At 34.0% G+C, this 23,888-nt stretch overlaps 1 protein-coding gene and 1 pseudogene across 6 annotated transcripts in view; one reads left to right on the plus strand and one right to left on the minus strand.

Annotated features, from left to right (window-relative positions):
• The window catches only part of LOC126720928 (receptor-like protein 6), an 81,358-nt gene that overhangs the window by 49,709 nt on the left and 7,761 nt on the right, over positions 1 to 23,888 (minus strand). The gene's annotated exons all lie outside the window — the stretch shown is intronic.
• On the plus strand, positions 3,613 to 14,653 carry LOC126721603 (wall-associated receptor kinase-like 9; annotated as a pseudogene).

Consider the following 23,888-nt stretch of genomic DNA (forward strand, 5'->3'; position numbering starts at 1 on the left):
AAAACGCGGCCACAGTTAAGGAAAAGAAAAAAAAAAATTTGCCAAAAAAAAAACAAGGAGGTCCTTAGGCCGCGTTTTTAGCTCAAATAAACGCGGCCTAAGAGCCCGTCTATGGCCACGCTTAAGAAACGCGGCCTAAGAACCTGTCTATGGCCTCATTTTTAAAACACGGCCACAGTTAAGGAAAAGAAAAAAAAAATTTGCCGAAAAAAAAAACACGGAGGTCCTTAGGCCGCGTTTTTAGCTCAAGAAAACGCGGCCTAAGGTCCCGTCTATGGCCACGTTTAAAAAACGCGGCCTAAGAGCCCGTCTATGGCCCCGTTTTTATGAAACGCGGCTTCAGTCCATCTTAGGCTGCGTTTTTTATAGCCACAGCTTAAAAAACGCGGCCTAAGACCCCCGCGTTTTGTAGTGTCTTACCCAGACGTCTACACCTTTTATTGTGACTGTGCTCCGGGATACAGAGGAAATCCTTATGTTGAAGGGGGATGTGAAGGTAAACTTCAAATACTAGTTTATATACTCCATTTTTGCACCCGAACACCATTCTCTCCATTTCAAGTAAATTCTATTTTATTTATTTATTTATTTTATGGTTAAGATTATATATATATATATATATACTGACCCCAAAATCTTTTTTGTTGGTAAATTACAATAATCTTTTTTGAGTTATAGGAAATATCATAAACCCTCTCTTATTTATATAAATAATATTCCATTTATTTAGGTCTTAATATATCTAACAAATAATCCCTTATGGCCATTTATGTGCATTATAATTATGTCAAAATACAGATTTTAAAATTAAATTCTCATATAGTATAACCTCAAAGTAATGCTTACTAACTAGATTAGTTATATGTTTAGAATTTGTTTAAAAAGTAAAATAAACTTATTTTTAACACCCCTTTTTTTATTGTAAATTCTGTACTTTCATACTTTCATCTTAAGCTAATGTTTTGCACTTTATTCTGAAATATATATTTTCATCTAAATTTAATTCAAAGTAAAATATGTATTTCCAGTTTATAATAATCTAATTAATCACATATATAATTACTAATTACTCCATGTTATAATAATAATAATATAAAAAAGCAATATTATGTTTTTCTAAAGAAAAATTATCTTTTGAGATAATTTCCTAATACGACATTTTTCTCTTACATCGTGTATGAGTCCAATATATCAGGATAGAGAAGTCTCGTATGTTACCTACTCTTTCAGTAAAGGCGGATTTGGTAGCAAGATTCGAGGGGTGTTTTATGCGATTTAAATTGGCCTTTGGGTGGGAGAGAAGTCACATGCTCCTAAAGTGACTTTTACTTAAGAAAAAGATAGAAAGCTATAGAGACTTTGATTTTTTTTTTTTTTTTTTTTTTTATAGAACTTTGAGATAATTATTGTCATGGTACGTCCATTTCTTGCTTTTTGACGGAGCCAATAATATTGTTTTGGTGGTTTCTGTTTTGAGAAAACATTAGGTCAGTTTTACGCCAGCCAATAACATTAGGCCACGTGGACTTTTTTAAATTAAACCCCTTCTCCAAACAGCCAAAACTCACGAGTCACGCCATTCACCTCAGACAAACAAAACAGAAGAAAACAGAGAAACCCCTAAGCTCTAAGCTCTGCTTCCTCTTCCTCTGCTTCCTTCACGCCGAACCTCCACCACCGCCACACAGATCGCAAACCCACTAAACAGTACAGCTCGCTTAAACCCCATATCAGAACCAGAACGAGTTAGTCAAAAAATTCTGGTTTCCTCTACTTCCTCCCTCTTCCATCCTCTACTTCCTCATGCCTAAATCTCCACCACACCACACATCGAAGCATACCGCCACACAAGTCACCGGGTTTGTTGCTAGAGCTAGTAAACATGCCGGAGCCACCGTGAGCATGGTGTTGCGATGCAAAGGTTTGTTTTTCATGATTTTCCCTTTTCCCCAATTTGGATTTCGAATTATTGATGGGTTTGTTTATGGGTTTATGGGTTTTTTCTAGAGCCTCATGAAATATTTGTGGGTTTTTTTTTTTTTTCCTGTATTTTGGTATCTTTATGGGTTTTGATTAGATTCCTAAGTGTTAGGGTTCAACCCGTATCTTCATGGGTTTTGATTAGATTCCTAAGTGTTAAGATCAATTTTTGCTTAGTTTTTGTTATTTTCGTTTGTTATTACTAAGTGTCTGGGTTACTTTTGTTTGCTTTTGAAATTGTAAAAATTAGTGATTTTTCACAAAGCTCAATGATAAAACATCACTGAATTTGGATGTGTTTATAAATTTTTGCCTAATCCTAATATAATAATACTGTTGTCGTTGCTGTTTTAGTGTTGGGAATACTCATTTGTTGTTCCAATTCATTGTAATGAATAGGTGTAACATAGGTTCTAATTTTTAATTTTGTGGTTTTGTTATGCATTTGCTTTAGTGTTACTTTATATGGTTGTATATTCAGTATTGTCTAAGATAACCATTTCTTTAGGCATTGAATAAGAATTGCAGTCTATTTATTTGTTTAGTCATTGAACAATTTGTCAACTGAATTAGATGTAAACAATGGGTACCATTCTATAAGCCTAAAATTAAATTGGAAATCAATTACTACATGTTGGATTGGAAGTAATATATAGAATGAAGTTGTTTAAGCATTGTATCTACTAGGTTGTTTATGCTGTCCTGTTTGTTGTCTATGGCTCTTCTATGGCAGCTTAATGCTCAAGTCCATGGCATAAGGCGTAGGAGATGACTGAATTGAATCTGATTTTTTTTTTTTTTTGGTTTGTAGTTATCTAACCCATTTGTTGAAGATTCAAAAGAATGTTACTTCTTGTATGATAGGATTTCTGAATTGTTTGATTTCTTTTACAAAAAGAAAAAATTGGTTCTAATTTATATTAAAGAAAGGGAATGTAAGTAAAATGTTTCCTTATATATTTCTTTCAATTTTTCATGTTTCTTTAATTTTCAGTTTGTGTTTCCCTTTTTTTTTTTTTTTTAACCTTCACTTTAAGTTTTGGATTTGCTTTTCTTGGGATCTTGTTCAATTAGTAATCCAACACTGAAAAGTTATATATTTTTGGTCTCTATATTAGTTCAACCACGAAATTAAATTAATTGAATGAGAATCTTGCAGGCTATTTATTTGTTTAGTCTTAGCCTTGTCAGTTTGTCAACTAAATTAGATGTAAACAATGGGTACCACTCTGAAGGCCTAAAATTGAATAGGAAATCAATTACTAAATGTTGGATTGGAAGCAATATATTGAATGAAGTTGTTTAAGCATTGTACCACTAGGTTGTTTATGCTATCCTATTTGTTGTGTATGGCTCTTCTATGGCAGCTTAATGCTCAAGTCCATGGCATCTAATGGTTCCCTCCCCTTGTTCCTTAGTTCTCTCCCTATTTGTAATTAAGGAACAAGGGGATAGAACTAAGGAGCAAGGGGAGGGAACCATTAGATGCCATGGACTTGAGCATTAAGCTGCCATAGAAGAGCCATACACAACAAATAGGATAGCATAAACAACCTAGTGGTACAATGCTTAAACAACTTCATTCAATATATTTATGTCTATAGGATGTTTAGTATGCAACTTGCAAACGCCATGATACTCACGAAAGGTATTAGAGGCTCGGACATTGTGAAATTGGTTCTTGTCAAAGCGAGGAGCAGTGGCACTAGAATGAGCAGATTAGGTTAGGAGTCATGATATTGAGGCGAAAGGAACAAATTTTGCAATTGAAAATTAATTCAAAGTTCAAGGTTCAATGTATACATGCCATGCTTTGAAATACATAAATCTGGCATGAATGCAAGGAGTACACCAAGGTACTCACTCATATGAAGAACAAGCATCAAGCCAGAGCCAAGGACAAGATCACCATGTCACCAGGAAGATGTACTGCATATGACCATGTCTAATGCAAAGGTCAAGTGGCATAGGTCAAACACAAGGCTAAAGCTACAATGCAAATGAATGAATCACTCACTTACACTGTAAACAATCTCCACAAAGATTTCAACCTACACCAGGTTCTTTCTTTTTTTTTTTTTTTTTTTTTATTATTATTTTTTTTTATTAAGATCTAATGATACAATAGTTGAGGGAAGAGAAATTTGAATCCTAGACATCTACCACACTAGTCTTTATCACAACACATAAAAGTGACTCTACCACACTAGTCTTTATCACAACACATAAAAGTGACTCGGACATTTTGTTGAACACGCCACGTAAGTATAACACACTGGTAAGTGAAGGATAACCCATGATTACTGCCAAAAATTACACATAATTTTCCTTCATGGCAGCAAAAGGGAACAAGCCCCATGAATTGAAACCCAATTGATTAGACAAATTGAAAGAATTTCAGTAAAATCCGACTTTTTTCTAAAAAATTTGCAAACTCCATGTCCTAGAATGGAACTAGATGCAATATAAGATTAAAATGCACGGGGGAGAGGGAGATTACCTCAATGAAGTGTAAGGAGATGAATGAAATCAACTATGCTTAAAGAATCTTGAGTTTTGAAAATTTGGGTGAGAGAGAGAGGTTTCAGTCTGCCTAGTGTTTTGAGAGTCAGAGACCAATGTCATGAAAAACACAACTATAATAGATATGGGGTTCTCGGTGAACTGGTGCTTGTCCATAGTTAGACGAGAACATTATGTTTGCCCATTTGAAATTATCGGTTCTTACGAGAACTCTCTAATTGACAAAAGAGGAATGAATGACTGACACTACTACACATAACACATGCGATAATCAAACACCCTCTTTCTCATGAACACAACATCTTAAAATTAGCACATTAAAGGAAAGGCATTTTTTGTTCTTTCACAAAGAGACAAGCATATAAAAAGGAGATTTAAGCAAGTGTATTTGAATTTGAAACAAAAGAAAAGACTACAATTTACATTTAGAACTTGCATCACGTGTGTGAAATCAGTAACTTAGCAGAAAGTTCAAAACTTTAAATTTGTGTGGAGGCAAGGTTATATCTGCATGTATATGAAATCGAGCTTGGTTTTTTACTTCTATACATAGATAAGTGAGAATTTCATTCAAACCTTTTTCTCTTTAGAGTTTCTAGTGTTCAGACCAAAACTCGTAATATAGAGACCATGGTTGTCAAAATCCCGATTTGGATCCTACGATCCTACGATTTTACGATCCCACCTACTCAAAACGATCTAAATCTTTCAAGGATCTTTGCGATCGTTCAATATCGGTAGGATCGTACGATTCTGATGATCCCAAACGACCTTGGTTTCTTGTAATCTTCTTTAACTTAACAAAAGGTTCAGTTGGACCCAAATTAAAAATAAAATCCCAATAGACCAAGTTTTTCCACTCTAATGTATAGAGAGTGTCAGTTAGACTCAAATAAAAAATATTCTAATAAAGTATCACATTTTGAGGTTTTTGGCATCTTTAAATAATGCTTACAAATGAATGTAGTGATGTATGGTAATTATATCAATAAATGTATAATTTATGTGATTATTTAACATACCAATGTGTATTTTTTGTTTTTTTCTCAAATAATGTAGGATCTTACGATCCACGATCCGATCCTACGATTCACGATCCTACCTACCTCCCCCGATCCTACGTAGGATCTCGATTTTGACAACCTTGATAGAGACATTAGTCACATGAGTGATTACCCGCCAAACACTCACACATACGGTCAAACACGGATTTTTTTTGAAAATAACTATAAAAGTCAAACTATTTTATTAGTTAGCCAAGGTTTGAAACTAATTTGGTATCTAACAACTCGAGTCTTATAGAGTTGATTTCACTGTAGCAAATCGACTTTAAGAGACTCGATTTCTATGTGCTGCCACTGTTCACCATCTTCTTCCTTCGTTTTTTTTTTTTTTTTTTTTTTCTCTCCATTTCAGGTCCTGTTCACCATCTTCTTCCCTTCTTCCAAGACCCCAAAAACCCAAGCCAGTTCTTCCTTCTTCTTCTAAATCCATTTCTCAAAATCCCAAACCCAAATCACGATCTCAATAGGAGCAAAAATCCAAACCCAAAAATCACAATTTCTTCTTGCATTTTTCTGGGTTTCTGCGTTGGATCTTGGGCTGCGTTGCTATGATTTTTGGGTTTCTGCGTTGGTGTTTTCTGGGCTGCGTTGCTGTTGGTGTTTTCATGCGTTGCTGTTGGTGTCTTCCTGCCTAGCGTTTTCTGGGTTTCTACCTAGTGTTGGTTGAATGGAAATCGAGTCTGTCAAAGTCGATTTTCTACCGTGAAATCGAGTATTATAAACTCGAGTTGTTAGATACCAAAATAGTTCCAAACCTTGGCTAACTAATAAAATAGTTTAACTTTTATAGTTATTTTAAAAAAAAATCCGGTCAAACACAGTCAAACTCATTTGTGTATACATTTGCAAGCCTAAACTTCAACAACTGCACTAAGCCAATATACAAATGCACAAGGGCCAATCATAATCTTATATGCTTACACTTGTTGAAAGATTTTTTATTTTACGTTTTTTTTTTTTTTTTTTTTTTCATTCACTGTTAATCAAAACAACAACAACAACAACCACCACCTAAAGCAGTAAACAGCTAGCTTAAGGTAAAATGCATGCAAATTAAATGCCTAATGTACAAGTAGGTCCTACAGAAGATGAGAAAATTTGAATTTGATCAAGGATGGAACGCCAATCCTCTCAAGTTAAAGAATCTATCCATACCCAAACAGAATGAATCCTTCACTTTAGAGGTGATGAAGCATTATGAGTAGAGGAATTTCTATACAAAACAGAGATATGGATCCAAACTTACCAACTTTCATGGAACATAAAGCATACAAGACTTTCTTCACAAATTGACCTTGGTATGTGACAGTGGAAGCATCAATCCTAGGATCCTTTCTAGATGCTCTTGGATAGGTTTATTTCCTGGGGCTCTTCATAGTGGTTCTTGGGTGAGATGAATTGGACACTTGTGAGGATGAAGCATAAAAGTTGAAACCGATTGGTGTCACCGTCTTCCTTCTTTTGATGATAGTTCTTTATCAACAGACCAAGATATCAATTAATTTTTGGTATAGACGGAAATTGAACCCCAAATTTCTTATTCAATATTAAGAGATTTTACTAGTTAAGTTAGCTGAAACTCACAAAGGGTATTAAGGATAGTTTTTTTTTTTTTTTTTTTTTTTTTAATGATACAATAGTTTGACATAGAAATGCCTTTAGGTACTAAAACGAAAGAGTTTTGTTCAAATTGAGTTGGTTTTCCACACTCGTGGTCATGTATTTGTATACTTTTTTTTTTTTTTCCTCTCACAACTCCTTAGATTCCATCTCCTCATTATTAGTCAAAGCATTTTATTATTATAAGCAACCAACAAATTCTCCAAAGAGATCAAATCTAAACGTCTAGATGGCAAACCTTTTATCATAGTTTCTGGCACAAAGGGGCCAAGGAAGCACTGTAAAACAAGATGACTTGGAAATTTATTGTGAGACTTAGAACATGTCACAACTAAAAAATAGGAATGATGGAAACCTAAAAGAAAGTAGACACAGCTAGCGCTACACATGAAAAAAGCACATTAAAAATTTACGTAGTTTAGCTTTAAGCATTCATCAACATGATGCAGCAACAAGGAGAAAATTTCACTAACAAATCTCTCACAAATAAAAGAATAGAAAATTTTTTATTCCCTGTTCTAATTTGTGACATACACATCACACATTTGGAACAAACCACATATAAATGTCTATTAAAGTTGGCTAATTCTAAAGAAAAAAAATGCCATACAAACCAAAAAAGAAAAAAGAAAAAAAAAAATGCAAGACATAGATAGCTTGCAATAGCTACTATGATGAGTGCTAATTTTAACCTGCCACTATTTAAGTCTCTCATTGACATCGACAACTTTGGTTTAATGACAAAATGATTCTCATGCTTGATGCCCTAATTAATTAAATCACAATTGAACATCGCATATATGTACTAACTAGTTGATAATTTCCAAAATAAAAAAAAAACTAGTTGATAATTTGTGTAGTAAACAAGAAAGTTTAACATAATATGAATTTTTCCTATTATTTTATCTAAATATGAATTTTGAAGATTATTTTAGTTACTAATAGGCATTTATGAATGTGGTTGTAGATTGAACTACATCTTCTAGCATTAGGTGTTTAATATAATTATGTTTGTGTATGGAACTATATATTTTACCATTTAAAGAAAATAGGAAGTGTCAAGATTCTAATGAAAGTTTTAACTATATAATAGAATTTAAATTCAATTGAAAATTTTCTATTGAAATAATGATGTATAAAATTATGAAAACTCAAAAGTTTATATAGTACCATATTATGATGTAAACCAAAAGTTAAATTGTTTTGTTATATATAAATATATATATATATATATATATATATTATAGGTTACCTTCATTTAAAAAATATATATATCATAGATTACCTGAAAATCAAGAAAAATTCATTCTTTTCCCCTTGTTCTAGAAATCAATTTGAAGTTAACACTTATTTTAGATTACAGGGTAATGTGAGAACATCATTTGGAAGAGTTAATATCTAGAAAACAAAAGAGTAGGTACTTCTGATCAAAATATATATTACACATTCATATTTTCAATACTAAAAAACATAGATATTTCATATTTATTTGTTTGAATTGTGCAGGTCTTGATACAAGCCTTGGAGTACTATGTCTACCAACTACATGGGTTATATACAAATGGATAAAGAAGAGAAATAAAATCAAGATAAAGAAAAAATTCTTCAAAAAGAATGGTGGTTTATTGTTACAACAACAATTATCTTCCACGGAAAATAATGTTCAAAATATAAGGTTGTTCAATTCAAAGGAGCTACAAAAGGCAACAAATCATTTTTGTGAAAGAAGAATAGTTGGAAAGGGTGGACAAGGTACAGTTTACAAAGGAATGTTGAGTTATAGACAAATAATTGCAATTAAAAATTGCAACATTCTAGATGAAGGCAATCTTAAAAATTTCATTAACTAGTCGCTAACCCGTGCGATGCACGGGAAAGCTATTGATAACTTCCCTAATATGAAAAAAAAAAAATCAATATCATGATGTAATTTATATACCAAACCAATAAAATCTATCACTTGCATGATAATAAAATTTATCACATGCACTGAGAAATCGTGATAACCAAGAGCTTGAAATCATATTTAAAATATATATAACTGATATAAGTACTATCCAATACAATTAATTACACAAATATAGTTTTCATACTCATTCAATCAAATATCTTTCATAAATTATATTAATCATTCTTGATATCCAAGATGTATCTAAATTCTAACATTGCCAGTAAACAAAGATGCTAGACCTTAATGGAATTGAAAAGGCAACATAATGCCGATTTACACCATTGCTAAAATCATCACTTTCCATTATTGCAAGAGAGAGAGAGAGAGAGAGAGGTGGCTGTTGTGTTGCATCTCTTAAGAAGAATTTACCCTTTACATTTTTTTTTTGATGTAATCAACCCATAACAAAATAGATGTACCATGTTCAAAGCATGTACATTTGGGAGATTAAAAGTAAAGGAAAATGAACCCATCTAAAGTTTTTTGCTCTTCCTCTTGATGTTGACTTTTCCAGCATCATCTAGAATTAAATTTATATACTCCTCAAAACCCTGTAAGGCATAAAAATTAACTTTTGAACAAATTTACATGTATTCACTTAAAATTGTGAAAGATGCTAAAAATTAGGTTGATATCAGCCTTTTAACCAAAATTCAACATTTTAATGATGCACATCAATTAGCAATTTTGCCATTGTTAGTTGCCACATATATCTTTTTATTTGTGACAAATATGGTGCAATTTTGGCTATTAAATTTCAATCAAAAGCCATGATTAGAAATACTCATCATAAATGTGATTAAAAAATTGAAGCAGTAAATTACAACCCTCTGCATGGTTTTTTTTTTTTTTTTAAAAGACTATCCTTAACATTTTATCTTCAAAACATTAAAACAGGGAATGCTGCAAAAATTTAGAATGATTTACCTATATATAGCTTAACCATACTTACTACTCCATATAATTCAAATCAAGACATTTGATTTTCTCCCCTCATCACTCAAACAGATTATCAACTAAAATTTTAAGAATAGCATTACATGCAAAACCCAGAAAAGCCCAACATTGAAAAGGACAAAATCAATAATTAGAAGTCTCTAAAAAACATTACCACCATCATGCAATATCCAATACAGCCACTTTTAATAAGCACTATGAGAAGCAAATATACAACAAAATACCTAATCTACAAAAATCTATAAAACTAAATCAAATAGCTGTTACTTATCTAACTCTCTCACGGGAACCTCTATTTTTAATAAGATCATCAAGTGACATATCCAATTTAGTAGCCATAAAATCAGTAGCCAAAGAAATAGTCTTTGAGAGAAAATTATTTTGTTTTCTTTAGGATAATCTCTTATGGGGTTTCTACGATTTTGATTAGCTTTATTGTTTTAGACTTGAATTTTCCTTCAATTCTTTATTTCTTATTGTTACCTAGCATTGGATGGATTACTCATTTATTACTTAAAAGCAGCTTTTGATTTCAACTTCATATTTCTTACATAAACAGAAGTTACAGGACGTTCCCATGGAAGTTATTGATTGAAGTGTAATGTGTGTGTGTGTATTCTGCCAATACACAAAGAAATGGAAGGCAACAACACAAATCACTTTACTACCATTTCATTAATATTGAAGTTTCAAGGAAATCATCACAATAACAAATCAGCGTGAACTGGACAGACCAATTTCATTACTGATTCATGTGCCTGTTAAAGTCTATTTATTAACCATGGTGGACCATACATCCCATTCACCTCAAGATTTTTAATGAGATTCCACCCATCTACGGTAGGTTATTCTAGGAGTCTTCCAATATATATTTAAAAGACAGTTTTATTTATGATCACAATTAAGCTCTTTATGATACATGATGCACAAATTATTCTAGATAGTGACAATAATAAGTTCTTAATTTATTTTGTTCACAATAAAATAATACAAACATGTGTAATATGTTTACCTTGATGAAAAGATTGTATCTTTAACCCCAACTTGGATATTCCTGATGCAGCCTAGTATTGGGAATTCAGCAATTCCCAAGGTCTCAGCCCTCTGTAAGCCAAGAAAACATGATGTGAAATTAGCTGTAATGTAGATATGGTCATATACACCTTAACCTCAACACTATATAAAATTGTAACAAAAGAAACAAATAAATGATTTTTAAAAAAAATAAACAAAACAAAGCAATACAAAGTTAGGACTAATATAACCAAAGAGAAGACTATGAAATTTTGCATCAATGATGAGAAAGTTAAATATTTCAATTACATCAATAAGATAAGGAAAATCAAGAGAGCCCCATTCAAACTATATATATGCTAGTGTTAGTACAGCCTCACATGTGGAGCCTTTTCACTCATATATAGAGAACAACTTTAACATTGATAGTGTAAAGAAGTAGAGTCACTAAAACATTTACCATTTGAAAGAAATAGATATCGGCAAACAAAGAATAGATGAAAAAAATATCTTCAAAAACTAAGTAGGATTAAAAAATGAAAATTATTACTAAATTGCTCCAGACATACAAAGTTCTTAAACAATTCAAGCCATATAGGTCCCAAGTTCAAGTGAAACAATTATTTTTGGCATTTCTGGGAAGTAACAATGGGGAAAGAAATACCCTTTCTTTATCTCAGATTTAGGCTTCTTATAAACTTCCTTTTCCTCTTTTTCTAACAAAGACAGCACCACCTTAACAAAAACAGTTCCCATGAATCAAAATTCCTAAGCAAATCTAAATATCCCCATAAGCAGAGCACTCAACAATAGGAGTGTAGGACTGCTATATTAATAGGAAATATTTTCCTCAAAGTGAAAGCTTATCTGAAAAAATTCAGTGAACCCTTCACATTGAAGTTAAGATTCAAAATAACTTTCAGTAAGGATGGAAAGTTTTCTATTAGATTTTTTTTCCTTGTACTTCCTAGGTGATGGAAAGTTTGGTTTAGGCATTTTTACAAATGCTTTGGGGAGCAAATAACATAGTCACCAACCAAAATCTTCAACTTGTAGTACAACTTTAAACAAAATACAAATGTATAAATAGTTACTAAGTATTTAACATCTAACCACTGTAATTTATCACACACACAGTGAAGTATACAAAAAATTTCCAATACCAAGAGCAATATAAACAAAGAGAAAGTAAGAAAAACACAGAAAGGACACTCACAATGTGGTTCATGTGGGCGTGAGAGATGCAAAAGAAGTCTTGCTGTATCTTCTGCTAGGGACAATGACCAATATTGAAAGCCAAATTAGGAGTATGCAAACTTATGCAGGTTTTGTGGCATGCAATTGACAGATCCTTCACCAGTAACTTAGTTTTGGCTGACCAAAGCACCACAAATTTCCACATCTTCTCTTCCTGCCCTTACAGATGAAAAGTAGCTATTCGTAATTATGAGGTTGTATCACAGGAACAACATACTCTCCAATGATAAGTAAATGGTGTTATTCAATTTTCTCTCTAGAAAGACTTTAGGTTTGAATTCCTATAATCCATTTATTGTAAACCCCAAAAAAAGGAAAGAACGGTTTAGGCATCTAAGATTGGTTCAAACATTGCGTGAATGTGTGCCTAACATGAACAAAGGTCTTCTTCAATAACTAAAAAAATAAAAGTAATAAACCCTCCCTAGAAAACGATTTAAGAAGATGATGCTAAAATCATTAAATCAACAAATTTGGTCAACCAACAGAGTTAGCAGCTTCAACTAAACTTGAACAAATCAAACCTAAAATATAAGAGAGGCATATTGATACAACACTGAGGCCAATATTCATTCATAATTCATTTACTAACCAAAAAAAAAAAAACAAAAGAAAACAAAAAAAAACAAAAAAACAAATTAAGAAAATTAAGATTAATAAAGACAGATTTTCAGGGGTTAACCCACCATGACACCAACAAAGTCAGAATCGCCTTTGAAAAGGCTCGCACGGCAGAATCTTCTTAACTTTCCCATCATTTTCTTGTGTTTCACTCCCATATAGTCTAAGCCAAGCTTCAATAATTCCTATTTAATTTTTTTAAAAAAATTTAACGCCAATAACCTAGAGGTCAGAGGTCAGTTCGTGTTTTGTGTTTTTCAGGGAAAAGATGGAGGCTGAGAGAGAGTTGAAGAAGAAGCAGATATCTTCAATTTTGCACGGGTTCAACCTTAATCAAAACCAATTATCCAAATACCTAAATTAAAGAAAATCAAACCAAATCCAAGTACCTAAATCTAAGATAGCAAAAATTAAATCATAAAATACCTGCACTGGTAGTGGCTTTGGCGATATATGACGGTGGCGGCCGGAGGCTGGCACTTTTTGCCACTGAAGGAGTGAGAGAGTGACCATGGGCTATGGTTTAGGGATTCTGAGAATTGAGAGAAGCAGAGAGAACAGCAAAGAAGAAAGAGTATTCGGTCCCTCTGGAGCCTAAAATAAAAAGAAAAATAAAATAGTGAGAACGCAGAGCATCGGGTTGGGGATTCTGAGAATTGAGAGAAGCAGAGAGAACGGCAAAGAAGAAAGTATTCGGTCTCTCTGGAGCCTAAAATAAAAAGAAAAATAAAACAGTGAGAGAACGCAGAGCATCAGGTAGGGTTTTAAAAAAATTTTATTATTTTTATTATATTATTATTATTATTTTTTTTTTAATATGGTTCTGACGTGGAAATTTGTGGAAGCTTCAAAAGCTTCGGTTTTATATATATATATAGATGAGATTATCATTCTTTCACAATTCTACCACAGAAATGTGGTTAAGCTACTTGGGTGTTGTTTGGAGACCAAAGGTCCTTTGTTGGTATACGAATTCTTCCCAAATGGGACACTTTTCCAGTATCTCCATGAAGAAAATGAAGAGTTTCCATTAACATGGGATATGCACTTAAGGATTGCCATAGAAATTGCAAGAGCTCTTTCCTACCTACACTCGGAAGCTTCCTCACTAATTTATCATCGAGATATAAAGTCTACAAACATACTCTTAGATGAAAAATACAAAGCAAAAGTAGCAAACTTTGGGACATCGAAGTCAGTGAAGATTGACCAAACTCATGTAACCACCCTAGTTCATGGAACTTTTGGGTACTTGGACCCAGAATACTTCCAAACAAGCCAATTTATAGAAAAGAGTGATGTGTATAGCTTTGGAGTAGTCCTTGTTGAGCTTTTAACTGGAGAAAAACCTGTTTCTTCAACAAGGTCGGGTGAAGGTAGAAGTCTATCCACATATTTCATTCTTTTAATGAAACAGAACCATCTCTTTGATATTCTTGATGATCGAATCAAGAAAGAAGGTGATAAAGAAGAGATCATCATAGTTGCTAATCTTGCAAAAAGTTGTTTGCACTTGAATGGGAAAAAACGTCCTACAATGGGGGAGGTCGCAATGGAGTTACAGGGAATTCAAAAAGCTTCTTGTGGTGAACAAAATTATGAAGAACTTCAGTATGTTAGAAGCAAAGAAATTGATCCTTCATATGCTTGCTCTACCTCATCATAATCCTATTCAGAAAATTGCATCATTTTTGTCATTGATCGTCCTACCAGTATTATCTTTAAAATCACTGTAGTTAATAAAACTATTTGCTTTGTAGTAATTTGTTTCATTTCATGTTGTGAACTATTAAAACTTATATTAATATGTACATAAAATAAATTTAAGAATAATTCATGAATATTTGCATAGCAATGGCTTGCATATTATGAGAATCGTAACCCGTGGGTATCAACATCAATGTCCAGGCCATGGGGATCACCTTGAGGCAAACTGAAAGCATACCCATGGGTTGAGGTTTATGGTGACCAATGAGATATTGTTAGGACTAATGCCCAAAAATCAAATTTGTGAGATATTCTTTGATTAATAAACATGTTTTATTTTTTGAGATTTTTTGTGCATGAGCTTTTTGGACATTAAGTGTAGTCCATGAGATGTATTGTATGTGATCTAGGTATAGGAATTAGAGTCGTATACAAAAGATCTAGATCACAAGTTTCTTATAAACTCATAAACCCTAGTTCTTTGTAGGTGATGAAATTGAGCATTTCTTCTATGAACACTACAACATATCAATTATGACAATTTATCTTGATCATGGAATTGGAAACTTCTAACTGATATATTGGCGTATCATAAGTGTTTGGGATACACTAAATTGGAATGCTGTCAGATTTTTTGTTCTATCAAAGTAGTCACTTGAACAAATAAATCCTATGACTACTATTTGCATTGACTCTCAGGATACTATTTTAGTATACCTAAGTGAGATCTTGTAAGATTAAAACCTCAATACAATGGATAATTCCATATAGAGTGTAGGGAATACTATTTTTCAAGACGGAATCCATAATCTTGATAAAAGACACAAAACATCACATTGAGATAGATTTAATGGGAATTAATTATTTAGAATGTTAGGTTTGACTATTTTAGCAAAGAGTTACTAAAATTTATATCCAACGGAATTAGATTCCATAAGAATGTAAGAATAATTAAGAGATTAAATTAAGAACACATGGATTTAAGATGTAGTGATTTACAAAGTGACGCTAACTATTAACTTTGTTTCACTATGGATGATTTCATGGAGGGATTAAATGTTATTTAATGGAGTTTTAGGATGATTTAAATATATATATATATATATATATATTAAAACCTAGAGTGCAACCATAACTTATTCCAACTATAATTTTATAATGGAATAAATTATGGTTAATAGTAACTTTAGGAATGCCATGAGTTGGCAAATGGCTCAAGGCCTATTGAAGCTTATATTTTTATTTCTCTTTGGTCCGACTTCAAGCCACAATATTGAAAGCAAGGAAGTCAATTCTGTACCGTACCGGCCGATACGGCTGTTATATACCGTACCAACTAATGCACCAGTACTGATACCCCCTTTGTTTTGTACTGGAAAAAATACCGGCCGTACCGGCAAAATCTGGCTATTTCAGCCGGTAAATGGATACCGGGTAAAGATAGAGAAATCCCAAAGAAAAATTCTCACAAATTTTCAGAACTTACCCAAAACTGCTGCACTTGGCCGGAGCTGAAGCCAGAGCCGAAGCTAACGCTAGCTCCGCCAGGAAACCTCTTCTCGTTCTCGGTCTATCTTCCCCCTCTCTCGACATCCTTCTATCTCGATTTCGGTCTCACTTTCTCTCTCTGTCTCAAACTCTCTTTCTCCCATGGTCCGATCTTGCAGTCTCTCACTCTCCCTCTAACGATCTTTAAGGCCCTGTTTGGATTAGGGGTGTTTTGAGTCATATGACTAGAATCTCATAACTGAGTTTGAGAATTACATGGGACCCACACAATTTTAAGTGTTTGGATTGATTTCCTAATCCTGTTTTCATCACTCAAACTTAGTTTGGGTTAAGTGAGAGTGATGAAAACTGGAAACACCAAATTGGTGTTTTCAGAAGCTGAAAACTGAGTTTCAGTGGCATAATGGTAAATATTGTGACTTTATGGGACCCACGGTCAGACCCTTAAACCACTTTTTCTTCTTCACTTTTTCTCTCCACCGTACCTCTTTTCTCTTTTCTTTCTTTCTTTCTTTTCTTGATCAAGCTGGGTTCTTTCAGCTGCTTCTCTTTTTCTTATCTTTTTTTTTTCTTCTTCTTCTTCTTCTTCACGGCTGGGTTCTTTCATCTTCATCTCTCTCTTTTTTTTTTTTCTTTTTTTTTCTTTCTTTCTTCTTCACTCTGGTTTCTTTTCTTCTTTTTCTTCACGCGATGATGGCAGAGGGCTTCAATTTCAGTTGTGATTTGCATTTTAATCAGGTTAAGGTGTGCTTTTAGGGCTTCAATTTCAAGGCTTTTTTTTTTCTTATCTTCTTCTTTGTTTTTCTTTCTTCTTTAGACCCACTCCAACGGTTTTTTTTTTTTTTTTTCTTCTTCTTCTTCTTCTTTCTTTTTCTTTCTTTCTTTCTTCTTTAGACCCACTCCACCATTTTCATACATGCATAAATTTATACCCAAAAACAAAAACCCACACCTCATTTTCATGATTTTGGTTTTTGATCTAAGGATTCTTGGGTTTGGGTTTGGGTTTTTTATGTTTGTGGGTTTTTGTTTGTGGGTTTTTTGGTGGAGGTTGTGGTTGTGTTGAGGGCTGTTGGTGGTGGAGGTTGTAGTTGTGGATTTCTGGGTTTGTCGTTGGCAGTGATGGAGCTGGGTTTCGGTGTAGCTAGGTATTGGTGCGGGAAATGGGTTTCTGGGAAAAGAAATGTTAATGGGTATTGATGAAAAGCATAAAGAAATAGAAATAGAAAGAAGAGTAAAGAAGACCGAACTTGTTTCTGATCTGAGCCGGCGTCGGACAGGGAGGTCTGTGTAGTGCTTTTCGCTTTATGGGGTTTGAGTTTGTTTCTAGACTTGGTGTGCTGCATTAGGAGAAAATGTCTTGGAGAGGTAAGAGAAATCCCCCGCGGGAACCAACCATAAGCAAAAAGTGCAGTGTCAGTGGGTGGGCTCCACCATTTTGGCAAAAAGTAGGCTTAAATTTTTGAGTTATTTGACTGGGTTATGTTGCCAATCAAGAATTTTGGAGTTTTTGAGAGAAAGTGAAAACTGAGTTATGAGTTATGGATTTTGAGTTTGAGATATGAGTTATGAGTATTGAGTTATGAAAATTGAGTCATGGCCAAACCAAACGGGCCCTAAGTCTCTCTCTTTCCCCTCTTTCTTTCTCCCCAAAATACCCAGATACTCGGGTGGCTAGGGTATCAGATTGTTTTGATTTCCAGGGGAAGGGGAACGACGTTGTTCCACTTTCTTTTTCTTTTTCTTTTTTTTTGGTTTTTTCGGTTTACTCATGTTGCGTTTGGTATTGGCCAACTTATTTTACTTGTTTGGCATTGGCTTAAAAAACTAGTTTTTTTTTTTTTTTAAAAGCTTATTTTTACTACTATTCAGCTTATTTTTATTATTATTCATGGGTCCTATTGTACCTTTTTGTACTATTCATTGGTTTCACTATACTATTTCAGCTACCTTTTAACTTTATCTATCGTACTTTGAGCAAAAACTTTTCACTTTCAACTAAATAAACTATTCCCAAACGAACTCTTATGGTAAATAAGAATTTTTAAGGTAATGTTACAATTCATTGTTGTAATTCATTGTTAACAATGAATTCTATCCCATTCTCCCAAACGAACTCTTGATCATCTGAAGGTGCACATAACGTTGGGAAGATTGACCGTGAATTCATACAGAAACGCCTCCCTGACTTCAAGGGGACCAGGCAGCCTGACCCAACTATAGCTCCTAATCCTCGCTAAGATGAAAATGAGGTGCCAAGAGAATAATAGGACCACCACTCATCCTTCTTCTTCATCCACGACATCATATGGACCCTATTAATAGGGTAAGGCCTAAGTCTTCAATTAAAAGCCAGCAAAGCGGCCATAATCATAAATTCTTGGCAGAAGCCCATTAAAAGGACTACAACTACAAAATGATCCAAGAATCCACTCAAGGCAATGTACTACCATCCTTAGACAAGTTGAAGAAAGCCCATATAAGGCCCAAGAAGGAAAGCAAAGAGATCAAGAGAGTACTATGAATTCAACTTATTAGACCAGCAGAATGGAAATTAGTTTGCTCTAAAATTTTTATCATCATCTCTTCCCTTAAAAAACCAACGAACTGAAAGTCCAATGAGTTAATGACATGCTCCACTAACTTCATCCAATACACTTTGAATTGAGTTCCATACCTCACACTCTAAGTTTGGGAGTGGGAGTTGGAGCTTAAGCTTGGGGAGATAAATACCTTGAGGTGCTTCCTTGAATAACTAATATAACACATAGAAACATTTTAACCCAAAAGGCCTAAGTCAACGTGTATGTGCTCAATTATGTTATATTAACTTTTCATTGTTCTCATCATTATTCAATGTGAGACTTTAATCATTATTTAATGTGAGACTTCAATCACACGTGTATACCCAACATATACTTGGGTGACTCTTTTTACAATCTGAATAAAATTTCCATTACTTATAAAAAATACTTTAAAGTGAGTACATAAAAGTGAGAAGTGTTAAAGTTAGGTCTTTTACTATTTTACATTTTCAAAGAATAAGATAGCAGTGACGCAATGAGAAAACAAGAACAAATAGCTGCCTTGTTGATCAGAGCAATGACAAAAGTTAAGGCCCCTCACAAGTCACGCCTTGGCAGCTTTAATATTGGGTGAATTTGGGAAGACTTCATTGATGGCATGACACCTTCAAGACGACAGTGTTCCCCTCCCTTACAAAGCCTCATTTTTGTTTTGTTTTATTTTAGGTTTTTTGTTTTTGTTTTTTTGCTTTTGTTTTATACTTTCGACCGAAATGTAAAATAAAGCAAGAATGACCAAAATAATTCAAAAATTCTAGAATCAATCGATATAGTCTACTACTTTGACTGTGACGGAATAGTATGGTTGTTTGTACTAGTTTTGTGACCTATACAAAAAAGTCCAACCATAGTGATATGTATCATATGTTTTTAAAACATTGCTTTAAATACAATAAAATTTGGGGGGGGGGGGGTGAGAAGATTACATGCGGCAAACCATGTCTAGTCTTTTGAAGATTCAATGCCAATCCGAATTTTTAGGATTAATCCTTATTATAATATTTCTAGTTAAGGAAGATAAATTTCTTCGATAACCATGTCTTTATTTGATAAGGGTGTTGTAACTTGGTGGAATATCTGACTCTCCTTCATTAGGTAAATTAAGGTTCAAATCTCACTTCTCCCGTATTTGTGACTATCAAATTATTATAATAAAAAATAAATAATAATAATAATAATAATAATAATAAAATCTTTATTTGTGTACACTCCATCACTTTGGGTTCGTTTGGTTGGAGAAATAGAAAAGTTGGATGATAGAAAAATGGTGAGATGATGAAAAAATAAGAGGATAGTAAAGATTAAGTTTTTTTTCATGTGTGTTTGGTTAGAGGGATCGAAAACTCATTTGTTTAGTTAGGGTAAAAGGTGAGAGGATAGAATAAGTATTTTCTATAAATTTACTTTTTTGTCCTTATTTCATTATATATAAGAAGTAATTTATTTGTAATAAAATATTATTTATTTATTAGTTAATATAATAATATTTTATAAAAATTAAAACATTAAACATTTTTTTTCTCTTTGTTATTATATTTATCACTTTTTTTATATTATAAAACAATGGTGAAAAAAAGAGCATTGAGTGAGAGCGAGAGAGGAACAAACCAACAAAGAAAGAAAATGACTAATAGAAGGAAAAAAACAAGAAAGAGAGATGCATGTTCAATGACTTCAATATTTAAATTGAGGGCAAAAAAAAAAAAAAAAAAAAAAAGACCTAGAATAACTAAGCAAATTCACCTGAGTTCCCTCTCTAAATTAGGGGGAAAAAAACATTTTGGTGGGCCTAGAGAGAAAATAGTGGACCCCACCAATTTTTTCTCCTTAAATCACTCCAACCAAATACTCCAAAAAAAAATCATTTTCTCTCCGCATTTTCACCCCCTTTTCCATACCCCCTAGAATCCACTCAACCAAACAAACTCTAAGGTTCTTAGTTGAAATAACTCAACTGGCACTTCCTCTTTACATTATACTTGGATGGAAGCTGAGGTTGTGGGTTAATACTCCACTCTGTGTGCATATTAAATTATCCATGCCTTTCTATGGTTTTATACCTCCATGAGTAAAATTTTTATTCCTTCTTAGCATTGGAAGCACTATCTCTATGTAGCCAAAATGATTGGCTTATGAGATCTTGGTATTCTACTGAAAAATGAAATTTAGCTAATATTTTATAGATATTGCGAATATATAGCAATGGGAGAGCATTTTGTTCAAGGTTAATGATTCAAGAAGATATATAAGAACAATTGGATCTATTGTTGGTTCAAGCATAATAGCTGCTTCCCCTATAAACTGCTTCCCCTAGAACGATAACAATACATATATATATAAGCCTTCGCTCCCTTTCTGCGTAGTTTATTTGACTTGGAGTCAATAATCCGGCTGCAATTATTTCCTAAGGAAAAGCGACTAAGATGTATGAATACACTTTGTCTCAATTGGTACATATCATATATTTACAATTTTTCATAAAAGAAAACACAAAATACTTAAAAACGGGGTTCAAAGAAAAGACATATGTTACGTATGTAACTTGATTTTTTTTTTAATGAATCAGCTACTCTTCAGAAAAACCTTTTTGTGTGTTTGGGACCTATAAGATGGAGGCAGTCTGAAATTCATATTTGTTAGCATCTTGTAGTTTTGATAGATGTTTGATAAAATAACCTATATAAAAGAAGAAGTTAGATGTAACAAAAGCATACCTTTCCCTTTTCAGGATCCCTACCTAATTTACTTGGAAAAAAAGCAAAGGTGAGTTTAGTGTTGTTGTAAATTAGCAGAAAACTTAGTGTTGTCCTAACATAATATTTTTTATTTCATAAATTCAAGAGGCATTTAGGGCTCATAGAAAGAGTTATCAACATGAATAACAAGATCATAAATCAATTGGTAGGCAAGCAAACCTAGCCCATGATTCAATGTAGATTTTTATAAATAAATAAAATCATAATCATTGAAATTAAAATGGCAGAAGTTCCACTATTTTGCATTAGAACATGAACATGATTCTCAGCAAGAATCCATAAGTCATGGTTAATGGAGTTATATTTCCAAAGTGAAGTAAACTGGCTCAAGTTTTGTGGTCTGTTGGAAAATGTACATAGTATCTTGTTTTAAGTATCACATTACATTGCTGTTTTGTTTCTGAAGAATGGCCTTATGCAATTGGCAAGAGAGAAGGAAGCCTATAAGCACAAGAAGTAAACTAAAGAGGTAATAGAAGAGGTGATTTGGTTATGCTCACTATACTGATGAGAACACACTGCTTTTTTTTTTGGTTAAAAGGATAGTATTATAAAAGTATTAGCCCGCTGGAAGGTGGGTATCAGGTACAAAAAGGCTGCTGCTAGCGGCTACATGAGTGCTAATCATAGTTTAAAACCTCCATAACAGATAAGGGAGGGGTTACAAAAGAAACAAAAAGCTCCAAATTAGCACACCCAATTTTTGCAAGAGAATCAGCTGCGCTATTAGCTTCCTTGTAGCAGTGAAGGAGATGGACTTGCTGGAAAGCTTGGAGAGTGTCCCTGCAATCATTGACCAAAGGTTGGGTTAGACTATTAGAGTTGGATGGGGAGGAAAGAAGTTTAATAGTTTCAGCAGAGTCCACACATTTATAATGAGATTGTGGATATTACGGTGCCTTGCCATATGAATGCCATCACGGAGTGCCCACAGTTCTGCCATGAGGACAGAGGCGGTGCCAATGTGCCTAGCAAAACCTTGAACCTACCCCCCCTCTGAGTCACGAATAAGGCCTCCACCACCAGCTTTGTTGTCAATAACTGAAGCATCTGTGTTTAATTTGAACCAGCCCGAAGGGGGTTTAATCCAATTGCAGTTGGCTCGAGCTTTTGGCATGTGGGAAAGGGAAGGGGTTGTAAGGAAGTGAAATTCTAGAGTTTTGGCAATACAATCCTGCAGCAAATAGGGGTCAGGTTGAGTATATTGCAAGGCCACCTTATTTCTATTGATCCAAATGGACCAAAAGAGGAAGAGAAGGTGTCATGGGATACGATGGTGTCAAGAAGCAAGTTTGGAGGTGCAATTGGCGTGAAGCCAATCTAAAATAGGCAATCTGAAAGTGTGGATGAGGCCAAAGGGAGGCCGAGACGATTCCAGAAGCTTACAAAATGAGGGTAGTCACAATGCAAATGATTGATGGATTCAGAGCCAGAATTGCAGACGGGACATCTTTGATCAAGGTTTAACCCCCTTGAACCCAGAACTTCTCTAACAAGAATGCTATTGTATGTATAGAGCCATATGAAAATGAGGAGTTTTGGAAGAGCTTTCACCTTCCAAATCCAGGATAAGGAGGAAGTAGGGGGGTTCAAGGCATTTAAGCATTTTGCTGCAATATAGGCTGACCGAAGTGTGAAATTTTCATCATTAGAAAAGGCCTAAGCTAGAGAATCCTCATCTGAGGATCCAAAATTGACAAAGATGGAAGTAGGGAGGTCAAAGGAAAGATGGAAGTTCCAGTTGCCATTGCTATCAATCATGTGACTGACAAGCTGGTGTTCCTCTTCCATATTAAGAGGACCATGGAGATGGGATCGAAGAGTACTAGTGGGGGGCCAGATATCAAACCAAAAGGATGTGTTAATGCCAGAAGTGATAACCTTTCTCAACCCAGAATCAAGGAGAGGCTTGGCTTCCTTGCACGCGACCCAGGTGCGAGAGCAGGCACCTTTGGAGGACCAAGGGTTGCTATTTGGGTTGTTGGAGAGGTATTTTGCCTTCAAGACCTGAGCCCAAGGGGAAGGATCTTCAGAGAGGAGTCTCCAATTGAGTTTTGTAAGAAGGGCGAGGTTTCTAGGTCTTGACTCATACAAGCTGAGCCCACCATGCTCTTTGGGAAGAGTAACTATATTCCAATTAACCAAGTGCATCTTCCCTTTTTCTAGGGTGGAACCCCACAAGAAATTCTTATTGGCTCTATCAATCTCAATGCAAACTACGGCAGGAAGCAGAGCTCCTTGCATTACATAATCAGGTATGGGGTTTGATGAGGATTGAATGAGGACCCGTCTTCCTGCTAGGGAGAGCAAACTAGCTTGCCAACCAGAAAGCTTCTACTGAACC

This window comes from Quercus robur, chromosome 4 (assembly GCF_932294415.1).
Source record: "Quercus robur chromosome 4, dhQueRobu3.1, whole genome shotgun sequence".
Lineage (NCBI taxonomy): Eukaryota > Viridiplantae > Streptophyta > Magnoliopsida > Fagales > Fagaceae > Quercus > Quercus robur.